The sequence below is a fragment of the Lissotriton vulgaris genome, unplaced genomic scaffold (genome assembly GCF_964263255.1).
Source record: "Lissotriton vulgaris unplaced genomic scaffold, aLisVul1.2 SCAFFOLD_731, whole genome shotgun sequence".
Lineage (NCBI taxonomy): Eukaryota > Metazoa > Chordata > Amphibia > Caudata > Salamandridae > Lissotriton > Lissotriton vulgaris.
The window spans coordinates 357,790-371,620 of NW_028247848.1; the positions used below are offsets into that span (position 1 = coordinate 357,790).

The following is a 13,831-nucleotide window of genomic DNA, read 5'->3' on the forward strand; positions in this document are numbered from 1 at the left end:
CTTAGTTCCTGCGAGAACCATGGAGCTGAGGGAGAGTCTCTTTTTGATAGTGCTTGGGAGGCTGGCGCAATGGAGGAGACCATCTTTCCGACCCACTCATTGAGGAGTTGAGCATCTCTATTGGCATTGTTTGTCAAAGATGGGGTGGTTTGTGCCAAGACAGGGCCCATAGTATCGGGGGTCAGCTTTTTCCATTGTCTCTTCAGGAAGTAACATTTGCTAGAAGCAGGAATGTCATACACCATGTTCAGTGTAAATGGGACAAGTGAGTGGTCTGACCATGTCAGAGGGAGTGGTACCTCAGGCAGTACATTCTTGATGTTAGAGAAGATGAGATCAATAGTATGGCCCCCTGTATGTGTAGGGCCCTCATTGATCAGTCTAAGACTGGCCGTATTTAATGTTGCTCTGAGCAGCTCTGCCATGGCACAGTCGGGTTTATCCATGTGGATGTTGAAGTCACCTACCACAATGAAATGGGGGTGGAGGAGCGAGCTCTGAACAATCGTATCTAGTAGGGTGATTAGGTTGGGGTCTACGCCACCCGGAGGGCGATATATCACTAAACCAGCTAGTGATAGCTGAGGGCTCGCCTGAAAGCAGAAGTGAAGGCCTTCGATTCCCTGAATAGTAGTGGGGGCTGAAGATGTTAATATTAGATGTTCTTTAAAAATAATGGCTACGCCACCGCCTCTTTTTGTCCCAGGGCGGTTGGCGAGGCATATTTTAAATCCCAGAGGGACTGCAAGTGCAATGGAGGTCAAGTTGTCCTCCTTGATCCAAGTTTCTGTTAAAAACAGGATATCCCACTCCTGCTCTTCTAGTAATAGCCAAACATCATCTACATGTTTGGCTAGGGATCTGCAGTTCAGTAATCCAGCTCTAAGGCCTATTTGAGGTGGGGGTTTGGGATTAGGGGGCCTCACAAAGTTTTTACTGCCAAAAGCTATCCCAGAGTTGCCACAGATCTGAGGGGGGTTGAAAGTCAGAGGATCTGTAGTGTGAGGGCAGCATTTAGATGGGGGATCGAGAGCCTTTAAGTCCTTACCTGACCACACTATCCTTCCACCTTGTGTTCGACTACCGGCAGCATATCTGGCCCCGGCCGCGGTCTGGTCGCGGACGGGCGCAGACGGGCTTGCCTTAGGCGCGCCTTCGGCGCGCAAACGGCGCTCCCGCTGCGCTCGTCCGCTGCGCTTCCGAAGGAAGCCCATATTTTATAGTTGCAGATAACGTCAGTAGGGGGCGTAGCTTCAAAAAAGGGGCGTGGCCTCGCTCGGCGACGGAATGGTGGGGCGTGGCCTCGGCGAGCGCCGGTGATGGCGACCAAGAGAATCCCGGGTCCGCAGCAGCGCTGGATCCGCTGCGCGGCGTGCTCGGGAGATCAAGTTCTAGTAAGAGGAGTTTAGAGGGAGCAGAGTAAGTGGTTTAAAAACAGCAAAAGTGACACTCAAATACTTTACAAACTGGCACAAAACACGCTCCCGGCTTTCCGCCTCAGGAGGTACAATCTATCTCCCTGACGCTGGTATTCAGCGCCTTTAAAAGGCTCAAAAGGGGCGTGGCCTCGCTAGGGGGCGTGGCCTCGGCGAGCGCCGGTGATGGCGACCAAGAGAATCCCGGGTCCGCAGCAGCGCTGGATCCGCTGCGCGGCGTGCTCGGGAGATCAAGTTCTAGTAAGAGGAGTTTAGAGGGAGCAGAGTAAGTGGTTTAAAAACAGCAAAAGTGACACTCAAATACTTTAAAAACTGGCACAAAACACGCTCCCGGCTTTCCGCCTCAGGAGGTACAATCTATCTCCCTGACGCTGGTATTCAGCGCCTTTAAAAGGCTCAAAAGGGGCGTGGCCTCGCTAGGGGGCGTGGCCTCGGCGAGCGCCGGTGTACCGTAGTTTCGATCTTCCCATCTGGCTGATCTTCCCCCTCGTTTGTGCGCATGCGTATCAGTAAGCGCATGCGCAGGATGCCCTTTTTTGTAAATCAAGGTATTTTTGATCTCCCCCCGTTCTGCCATTTTAGTGCGCATGCGTGTCATTTCACGCTTGCGCACGAAGTAATTTTTCATTCAGTTTGAAGCTCCCGCGGCAGCGTTACCACCATTACCAGTTGTGCTCCCCAGCTGCAGCCTTTTTAGGGCTCGCCTGCTGATGCGCTTCTGCGCATCGCTGGCGAAGCTCTATTACGGCTTATCCAGTGTTGATCCACCACTGGCGATTTCTTCAAGTGCATGTGCTTTTTAGGTCATTGCGCAAGCGCAAGCGCAAGCCCTAAAAAGCGCGTGCACAATGCCACCAGCCCCCTGCCTGCCTGCCTCGCATTACCAGATCAAAGGCAGCCCAGCCCCCCTCCCACAAGCTTCTCAGCGTGTGCTCTGCCTCAGGCCTGCATTTCTCCTCCCCTCGGGCAAACAGCCGCAATAACACCCTCCCTGCTCAGCTTTTTTTTCTCAATTTCTCCCCGTCTACACTTCCCATTAGGAGCCCTTCCTCCCCCCAGATAATCTATCTCCATAAGAGATAAGCAGCTCTTCCACCATCTCAAACCCGTATTAGTGCTCCTCACTATGCATGTTTTTACTTAGAAAATCAGCACAATGCAGCAGTGTGACATCAAGCCAGGTTCATCGACATCACTGCAAAAGTAAAGTTTTTATTCCCCATTTCCTCTTCAAGAAAGTGACTGCGCATCAGCCTCTACGGATCAGAAAGCGGAGCCCCTCCACTGACCGGCTGCGAGTCAAATGGCCATGTTTCACAAATTATGGTTTTCGTGGTCTTATTCTGGAGTAGCCCTGTTGGCAAGAGAGGAAAGAGCAAGGCTCTGACAGTCAGTCCTCCTCTGCTTCATAGTATGCCGCGCCACTATAGTAAGTTGAACAAGGGATATTATTTGACAGAAAGAGGCAACCTGCATCTATTCACGGAAATACATTGAGCAGTCTACATTTTTATTTTTTAAAGCTACATACAATGCACCATAACTATTCTAGGTCTACAAATGGAAATACATAACAAGCAATATTTTTATTTATTTTTTAAGAGGTGCATACTTAAAAAAATGATTACAAAAATTAAACATCAACTAGTAATTAAAAAACCTAGCAATTAAGATATGCCACGTCAAATAATAACTTTTGTCGCCAATTAATTATCAGTGTCTGGAATGGATATGGTCACACCCTCACTCACCCTCAACCCCTCACCCTCACTCACCCTCAACCCCTCACCCACACCCTCACTCACCCTCAACACCTCACCCTCAACCCCTCCCTCACGCTCACCCACCCTCACCCTCACTCACCCTCACCCTCACTCACCCTCAACACCTCACCCTCACTCACCCTCAACCCCTCACCCTCACTCACCCTCAACCCCTCACCCTCACCCTCACTCACCCTCAACCCCTCACCCTCAACCCCTCACCCTCACTCACCCTCAACTCCTCACCCTCAACACCTCACTCACCCCCACGCTCACCCTCACGCTCACCCACCCTCACCCTCAACACCTCACCCTCAACACCTCACCCTCACTCACCCTCAACCCCTCACCCTCACTCACCCTCAACCCCTCACCCTCAACCCCTCACTCACCCTCACTCTCACTCATCCTCTATCACCCTCCCTCACCCTCAACCTCTCACCCTCACTCACCCTCAACCCCTCACCCTCACTCACCCTCAACCCCTCACCCTCACTCACCCTCAGCCCCTCACCCTCAACCCCTCACCCTCACTCACCCTCACCCTCACCCTCACTCACCCTCAACCCCTCACCCTCACTCACCCTCACTCACCCACCCTCACTCACCCTCAACACCTCACCCTCACCCTCACTCACCCTCACTCACCCTCAACACCTCACCCTCACTCACCCTCAACCCCTCACCCTCACCCACCCTCACTCACCCTCAACCCCTCACCCTCAACCCCTCACCCTCAACCCCTCACCCACACCCTCACTCACCCTCAACACCTCACCCTCAACCCCTCCCTCACGCTCACCCACCCTCACCCTCACTCACCCTCAACAACTCACCCTCAACACCTCACCCTCACTCACCCTCAACCCCTCACCCTCACTCACCCTCAACACCTCACCCTCACCCTCACTCACCCTCACTCACCCTCAACACCTCACCCTCACTCACCCTCAACCCCTCACCCTCACCCACCCTCACTCACCCTCACTCACCCTCAACCCCTCACCCTCAACCCCTCACCCTCAACCCCTCACCCACACCCTCACTCACCCTCAACACCTCACCCTCAACCCCTCCCTCACGCTCACCCACCCTCACCCTCACTCACCCTCAACAACTCACCCTCACTCACCCTCAACCCCTCACCCTCACTCACCCTCAACTCCTCACCCTCAACACCTCACTCACCCTCACGCTCACCCACCCTCACCCTCACGCTCACCCACCCTCACCCTCAACACCTCACCCTCACTCACCCTCAACCCCTCACCCTCACTCACCCTCAACCCCTCACTCACCCTCACTCTCACTCATCCTCTATCACCCTCAACCCCTCACCCTCACTCACCCTCAACCTCTCACCCTCACTCACCCTCAACCCCTCACCCTCACTCACCCTCACTCACCCTCAACCGCTCACCCTCACTCACCCTCAGCCCCTCACCCTCAACCCCTCACCCTCACCCTCACTCACCCTCAACCCCTCACCCTCACTCACCCTCACCCACCCTCACTCACCCTCAACACCTCACCCTCACCCTCACTCACCCTCAACCCCTCACCCTCACTCACCCTCAACTCCTCACCCTCAACACCTCACTCACCCCCACGCTCACCCTCACGCTCACCCACCCTCACCCTCAACACCTCACCCTCACTCACCCTCAACCCCTCACCCTCACTTACCCTCAACCCCTCACCCTCAACCCCTCACTCACCCTCACTCTCACTCATCCTCTATCACCCTCAACCCCTCACCCTCAACCTCTCACCCTCACTCACCCTCAACCCCTCACCCTCACTCACCCTCACCCCTCACCCTCATTCACCCTCAGCCCCTCACCCTCAACCCCTCACCCTCACTCACCCTCACCCTCACTCACCCTCAACCCCTCACCCTCACTCACCCTCACTCACCCACCCTCGCTCACCCTCAACACCTCACCCTCACCCTCACTCACCCTCACTCACCCTCAACACCTCACCCTCACTCACCCTCAACCCCTCACCCTCACCCTCACCCACCCACCCTCACTCACCCTCACTCACCCTCAACCCCTCACCCACACCCTCACTCACCCTCAACACCTCACCCTCAACCCCTCCCTCACACTCACCCACCCTCACCCTCACTCACCCTCAACACCTCACCCTCACTCACCCTCAACCCCTCACCCTCACTCACCCTCAACCCCTCACCCTCACCCTCACTCACCCTCAACCCCTCACCCTCACTCACCCTCAACTCCTCACCCTCAACACCTCACTCACCCTCACGCTCACCCTCACGCTCACCCACCCTCAACCCCTCACCCTCACTCACCCTCACCCACCCTCACCCACCCTCACTCACCCTCAACACCTCACCCTCACCCTCACTCACCCTCACTCACCCTCAACACCTCACCCTCACTCACCCTCAACCCCTCACCCTCAACCCCTCACTCACCCTCACTCTCACTCATCCTCTATCACCCTCAACCCCTCACCCTCACTCACCCTCAACCTCTCACCCACCCTCAACCCCTCACCCTCACTCACCCTCACTCACCCTCAACCCCTCACCCTCACTCACCCTCAGCCCCTCACCCTCAGCCCCTCACCCTCAACCCCTCACCCTCACTCACCCTCACCCTCACTCACCCTCAACCCCTCACCCTCACTCACCCTCACTCACCCTCACCCACCCTCACTCACCCTCAACACCTCACCCTCACCCTCACTCACCCTCACTCACCCTCAACACCTCACCCTCACTCACCCTCAACCCCTCACCCTCACCCACCCTCACCCACCCTCACTCACCCTCAACCCCTCACCCCCTCACCCTCACTCACCCTCACCCTCACTCACCCTCACTCACCCTCAACCCCTCACCCACCCTCACTCACCCTCACTCACCCACCCTCACTCACCCTCAACACCTCACCCTCACCCTCACTCACCCTCACTCACCCTCAACACCTCACCCTCACTCACCCTCAAACTCAACATACATACATACATACCCTCACTCACCCTCACTCACCCTCAACCACTCACCCTCACTCACCCTCAACCCCTCACCCTCACTCACCCTCACTCACCCTCAACACCTCACCCTCACCCTCACTCACCCGCACTCACCCTCACTCACCCGCACTCACCCTCACTCACCCTCACCCTCACTCACCCTCACCCTCACTCACCCTCACTCACCCTCAACCACCCTCAACCACTCACCCTCACTCACCCTCACCCTCACTCACCCTCACTCACCCTCAACCCCTCACCCTCACTCACCCTCAACCCCTCACCCTCACCCTCACTCACCCTCAACCCCTCACTCACCCTCACTCTCACTCATCCTCACTCACCCTCAACCCCTCACCCTCACTCACCCTCACCCACCCTCAACCCCTCACCCTAACTCACCCTCAACCCCTCACCCTCACTCACCCTCACTCACCCTCAACCCCTCACCCTCACTCACCCTCAACCCCTCACCCTCACTCACCCTCACTCACACTCACCCTCACCCTCACTCACCCTCACTCACCCTCAACCTCACTCACCCTCACCCACCCTCAACCCCCCATCCTCACTCACCCTCACCCTCACTCACCCTCAACCCCTCACCCTCACTCACCCTCAACCCCTCACCCTCACTCACCCTCAACCCCTCATCCTCACCCTCACCCTCACTCACACTCACCCTCACTCACCCTCACCCTCACTCACCCTCACCCTCACTCACCCTCACTCACCCTCACCCTCACTCACCCTCAACCTCACTCACCCTCACCCTCAACCTCACTCTCTCACTCACCCTCAACCTCACTCACCCTCAACCTCACTCACCCTCACCCACCCTCAACCCCTCACCCTCACTCACCCTCACCCTCACTCACCCTCACTCACCCTCAACCCCTCACCCTCACTCACCCTCAACCCCTCACCCTCACTCACCCTCAACCCCTCATCCTCACCCTCACTCACCCTCACTCACATTCACCCTCACCCTCACTCACCCTCACTCACCCTCACCCTCACTCACCCTCACTCACCCTCACTCACATTCACACTCACCCTCACTCACCCTCACTCACCCTCACTCACCCTCACTCACCCTCACTCACCCTCACTCACCCTCACCCTCACTCACCCTCACCCTCACCCTCACCCTCACCCTCACTCACCCTCACCCACCCTCACCCTCACTCACCCTCACTCACCCTCACCCTCACTCACCCTCACTCACCCTCACCCTCACTCACCCTCAACACCTCACCCTCACTCACCCTCACTCACCCTCAACCCCTCACCCTCACTCACCCTCAACCCCTCACCCTCACTCACCCTCACTCACCCTCACTCACCCTCACTCACCCTCACTCACCCTCACTCACTCACCCTCACTCACTCACCCTCACTCACTCACCCTCACTCACTCACCCTCACTCACTCACCCTCACTCACTCACCCTCACTCACTCACCCTCACTCACTCACCCTCAACCCCTCAGCCTCACCCTCACTCACCCTCACTCACCCTCAACACCTCACCCTCACTCACCCTCACTCACTCTCAACCCCTCACCCTCACTCACCCTCACCCTCTCTCACCCTCAACACCTCACCCTCACTCACCCTCAACCCCTCACCCTCACTCACCCTCAACCCCTCACCCTCAACCCCTCACTCACCCTCACTCTCACTCACCCTCACTCAACCTCAACCCCTCAGCCTCACCCTCACCCTCACCCACCCTCAACCCCTCAGCCTCACCCTCACTCACCCTCAACCCCTCACCCTCACTCACCCTCAACCCCTCACCCTCACTCACCCTCAACCCCTCATCCTCACCCTCACTCACCCTCACTCACATTCACCCTCACCCTCACTCACCCTCACCCTCACTCACCCTCACTCACTCTCAACCCCTCACCCTCACTCACCCTCACCCTCACTCACCCTCAACACCTCACCCTCAACCCCTCACCCTCAACCCCTCACCCTCACTCACCCTCAACCCCTCACCCTCAACCCCTCACTCACCCTCACTCTCACTCACCCTCACTCAACCTCAACCCCTCAGCCTCACCCTCACCCTCACCCACCCTCAACACCTCACCTCACCCTCACTCACCCTCACTCACTCTCAACCCCTCACCCACCCTCACCCTCACTCACCCTCAACACCTCACCCTCACTCACCCTCAACCCCTCACCCTCCCTCACCCTCAACCCCTCACCCTCCCTCACCCTCAACCCCTCACCCTCGACCCCTCCCCTTAACCCCTCACCCTCACTCAGCCTCACTCACCCTCAACACCTCACCCTCACTCACCCTCAACACCTCACCCTCACTCACCCTCAACACCTCACCCTCAACCCCTCACCCTCACCCTCACTCACCCTCACAACACATATTGTGTTACAATAGGTGTCACATTTGCAAAAGATAAAACTATTGGCATTGTAAATAACAAAGCTATTAATTCGCCATTTTCAAAACAAGCACATAAATACAAAATGTGTCCTTTACAATACCAATAGCTCAAACTTTCCTAATGCAAGACCTATTGCATTGCTGTGCTTCTCTCCCCTGCTGCACTCTCCTGCTCTCTAGAGATGTGGCCTAACGACAAGAGCTGCCATCTAAGTCACGTAAATACAAAATATGTTGCATTCCAAATGCTATAGGTGTCACATTCGCAAAAGTTATAACTATTGGCATTGTAAATGACAAAGCCATCAATTTAGCAATTTTAAAAACCAACAAATAAATAACATATGTCATTTACAATACCAATAACTCCAACTTTTCTAATGCGAGACCTATTGCATTTCCAATGCTTGTTTAGTGCGCATGCGAGTCATTTCACGCATGCGCAATAAGTCCTTGTTATCCATTTGAAACTCCCGGGGCAGTTAACCAGCTTGTGACCGCGGCGCGTTGCTGGACCAGGAACGGACTTTCATCCCTTGAGAAGCCCAGCTAGAGGACAGGAGAGGCGGGTTCAGGTACTGCGCGTTGTGTAATTTGTCGGTCATTAAGAGGCTTTGTTATAAACGCATCTAACTGTGCTCACCACTTGCTTCTCAGTGGGCCGCGTAGCTGAAGGGCTCTGGGGCTAGGCAGGCAGCCCAGAAGCGGGCAAGCCCCTCTGAGTTTATTTATTTAATGCATTCTTTAAAGCACGGACTTTACCCGAAGGTGTCAGAGTGCTGTACAATAGAACCAGAGTGTGTGATGGCACTCCCCTCGGCCCGGAGAGCACACATGGCAACCTCATGGAAGGCGTCTCCTAGGGCCTCCCTGGCAGCCACAGTGCTCTGCGTTGCCGCCGTGGGGAAAGCATGTGAGGTCTAAGTGAGCAGGAGAGAGGGGCTCGTCGATGCCTGCATGTCGCCTTTGTAGTTTTGCAAGTATCGTGTGGGTGAACCAAATGATCGCAGTACCCAGGTGTCCTGTTTAATCCCTGCTATGCTCAGCTGCGGGGTCTTTTTATTCACAAATCTTACGTAGCTCTGGCCATAACGCGGCCTGGTGCGAACAGGTCAAACTGATGTACCCCCTAGTGCACCTTAGTACAGCAAGCCATCACGCCCACGACGCGCCAATGCTAATCCTCCACTTCCCTTGGCCTTCAAATGGATATATCACTCTTTCACCCCCTCCGTTTTATTTTAAAAATGCGCCCTAGAAAGTCAGTAATAACTAAGGCCTGTAGATAACTCAGCCCTCCCTGGCCGTTCGAGGACGGGTGGCCAGAGCAGGACAAGGACTTGACTGTCTTTTCCTTCTTACCCAAATCAGACAAGCACATTCTCCACTTATGCGCTGCCGCTGCACTCCCCCCCCCATTCCCTCTTTGTCTCGCTCCTCACTTATTGAGAACACCGACGACTCTTACCCTCTATTTTCTCCATTCCTTCATTTCCCCCCCTGTGAAATGGATAAACAAAGCAACATTTTTGCTGGAAATGTCTTTCTAAGATTTTTTAATTCCAAAGTTCAGCCTCGAGATGGAGAGGGGAAAAATGGTTCGAAATATAAATAATTTAATTGAAGCAAGCCAGAGTGATCGCAAAGTGGCCTGATTGGGTTTTATTTACAACCCAACACATTAGGGCCACTTTACAGAGTTTGCCAGTTAGGCGCTACAGTTGTTTTCTGCTCTTTTCGTTTGAAAAGTATTGTTTTCCCCGGGTGGGGAAGTGCACTATTCATGTAGGTACTCAATACTCTGTGATGCGTGGAGTGTTAAACTATTAATACGATATGTGTCTACTTTTTTGCTTACTTTAGTTTATAAAATGTATACCGTTGCTCTGTTTTCAGGAATGTGGTCTTTATAAACCATACTGCTGTTATGTACTTAACTTATCAGGCAAAAAATCTTATTGATTTCTGAAAAATCTAAAAGAGTAAAGGTTACCATGTTGTTCCTGCTTATATTTGACACGCTTTACGAAATCTTGCATTCACTAAATCTTGCATTCACTAAGAGTGTTTGCTTTTTCTAGGATGTTACTTTTTTTTCAGGCTGCATATTACTTACTCTTTTCTAGTGCATAATTTGAATTGAGTCGCAACCAGGTTTTTATAGCGGGGCCCAATCGGGTTGTAGCTGAAAGCACTGCAAGTTTCTCTCAGCGGGGCATTATGGTGTTCAGTAAGAGAGAGAGAGGATGTGGCACTACGGCCAGAGCTGTTCAATTTGGAACTGAGGAACCATGGTTAAGCCTTAATGACAGACCATTCTCTGGAGGGAGCACATTTCCATATTAGAATTTAGATGGCTTCACTGGACCTTTGAAGCCCTGCTCTCCTAGCACTAGCAGGTGGACCCTGGCAGTGGAAGTGTGGGTTAAGCTTGAAGGCCTGTCCACTACAATCCATACTGAAGTTCATCTCCAGCCTTGTGGGTAATCTCATGAAGCAGCACTCCCTAGAGCAACATTGACTGTCACTGAGGTCACAGGACCATTGAGGCCAGTCCGCCTCACCCATTGGTATTGTCATTGTTTCAGCAGTAGCAGGGCAACTCGCCAGGGATTAGCAATGCAGGATTTGCACACACACCAAACTAAATTTTCAAGCTTCACGTTTCAGACACGGGCATTCTTAACTAATTGGTTAAGCAGAGAAGCTTGGAAGAAATGATAGGTTTTCTGATTTTACATTGCTCATTCAGCCTCTGGATGAGCATCGTGTGACCTCTCGTAGTTTACATCAAAGGTTAATGTTAATAATGTGTTCCATTTGTGGTGCTTTAGTTTAGTGTGGGCGACAACCAGGAGCCACATGAAAGCTTGGATTCTTTTTTCTCAAGGGCCCTCATGCGGCACCAGAGCTAGGCATCTGGCCCAAGCCTCTATTGGCCTGCACACTTTTTAGTTTAATCTCACATCACTTGCACTCAGCTGGAAGGTGGATGCTGCCAAAGGGAGTTGGCTTTGCTACTTGTGATGAAATTGGAAAAAGTAGGTCAGGAAACCAGATTTTATAGGCAACACTCACCTGCAACAATCTGGTGTGTACTGGCTGCAGTAAAACTGCAGATACTTGTCCTACTACTGTGGGGCTGATCACATAGACCTCCCCCTTGTAGTTATGTGGTGTTCTGATATGATTAATTGCTACACTAATTTCTTGGTACTTGCAATGTTTGTAGATTGTCCGTCATTTTAAGCCACCTTTGTCATTGCTCTAAATTCTCCACTTTTCCTTTAGATAGTTTAGGACTCCCAGCCATTGCCACCCTTCTTTGTTTATTTATTATTTGTTCCGTGCCTGACAAATGGGATATTTGGATGCTGTTGCCATGTTTAGTGCTCCTGTACCCAGGGGGTTGGGACACAGTTCGGGACCATGGCCTGCTGGTACAGATGGTGCATGCATTGTTTTTAAGTGGAGAACTCTGGAGAAGGGTGCCTGGTGAATAGAGGCCTGGGGGAGGAGGGATATGACTTTTCCGCCATTGGAATGTTTTTCATTTTTATTTTTTTTCATAGGCTGTTCACTGCTCTAGTATTTCAGTTGCACACAGAATATTTTGAGCGGTTGAATTGCATCAATGCACTTGTCTTTCTGTCTGTGCGTTATAAAGTGTTGGAATATGTCCATTATTGTTTCCTGAGGCAAGCATGTATTCCTGAATCAGGCTGCATGATCCAGTGTGTAATAATTGTATAGCTCTTCAATCCGCGGTGGCACAGCTTCCAGGATAATGTGCTTCATGGCAAAAAACATGTAAAGTCCCAAATGGAGACCTATTGGCTATGCTGATGCTTGTTCACTACAGTGAACTCCACAAAGAGCTGATCACCCACCTGATGGTCTTTGAGGCAAATCTGTATCGAGGATTCACACTTTTGGGTTCCAAGTACTGCACCAGTCAACACATTGTTCCCAGCAACAGACGTATATATATAGTTTAGTTATTGTTGAGGGATGCCTCGCAGCCAAGAGTATGTCCATCACCTCTGGAGTAAGATCAAACATGTTCAGCTGTCCCCTCTCATTCTCCATGCATGGACATGGATTTTGCGAATGCCTGGCCTGAGAACCCAGCTCTGCTACTGCAATAGCAGGTCCTCCCGTTGACATAGCCTCATCAGAGTACAGATACTCCAGCATTACATTCTGTGCCCAATTTGGTTCCTCTTTGAAAATTTGATCCAGTTGGTTCTTATATTTTTGAGAACGTGAGACAGGAGTGGTATCCACAAGAAGGCATACAGGAGTCCCACAATCCACCTAAGGCGGAACGCATGTCTGAGTGACAGATGCCTTTGAAACACCAGTCTGCAGAAGTGCTGACATTGCTTGTACTTGACGGTGGCAAACAGAGCGAAGGTTATCCTCATTTGTGGAAGAGAACCTGACCTGGCTCCATGTGTTATTGCCACTCTTGATCCTCCTAGGCTCTGACTGCTGAATTAATCCGCCTAGACCTCTGAACTTCTGGTCAGAATACTGCTCTTCCCCTCAGGCAGCTCCACCGTTAACTACCTACCCCATCGCTGCAAGATTCGAGGCTTCTGTGCCTTCTGCTCGTCTCCCCTTCTGTTTCCTCCTTATGTCTGCCCTTTAAGTTTTCTTTTTTTGCTTCCCATTTCCTTGCCTTTTCCTGTTCCTATTTTTTTTTTTCCTGTTCCTTTCATATTTCTCGCCTCTTCCCCATGGTTTTCTCCACTGCGGCTCCTCCAGCATGGTCCCGCCCTCTCCCTGCTAACCCTCTACTTAATAATAATTTGTGGCATATATGCGCGTCCCAACCGCGGCCATCACCAGGGACCCTGGACCTCCGGCCGCCAGTGCAGCATCTACTCTGCCCTATAGGCACTCAACACAGGCCAGGACAACTGCAAGGGTTCTTAATCTATTCACACCCATGGACCTTTTATCTGCTGCCACTGTCGCCACGCCGAGACCCATGACCCACCTCAACTCACTGCCACAATTTCACTGCACCCCAAACCCTGCAATGTATCCTCCTCAGTGTCCGTTCCCTCCACATACACACGGAGGAAATCTGGGACCTCCTCGACCACACCTTCTACGATGTCGCCCTCACAGAAACCTTGATAAACGACTCCTGGAACTGGTGTTGCAATCGCCACCCCCAAAGGCTACAACATC

The 13,831-nt window shown here is 52.8% G+C and overlaps 1 long non-coding RNA gene across 1 annotated transcript in view; it reads left to right on the forward strand.

Moving 5' to 3' along the window:
- The first annotated feature begins 9,078 nt into the window (after positions 1-9,078).
- Positions 9,079-13,831, forward strand: part of LOC147665005 (uncharacterized) — a 49,481-nt gene continuing 44,728 nt past the window's right edge. The window contains exon 1 of the long non-coding RNA XR_015305068.1: positions 9,079-9,204. This is a non-coding gene — a long non-coding RNA (uncharacterized LOC147665005). The remainder of the gene's footprint in view (positions 9,205-13,831) is intronic.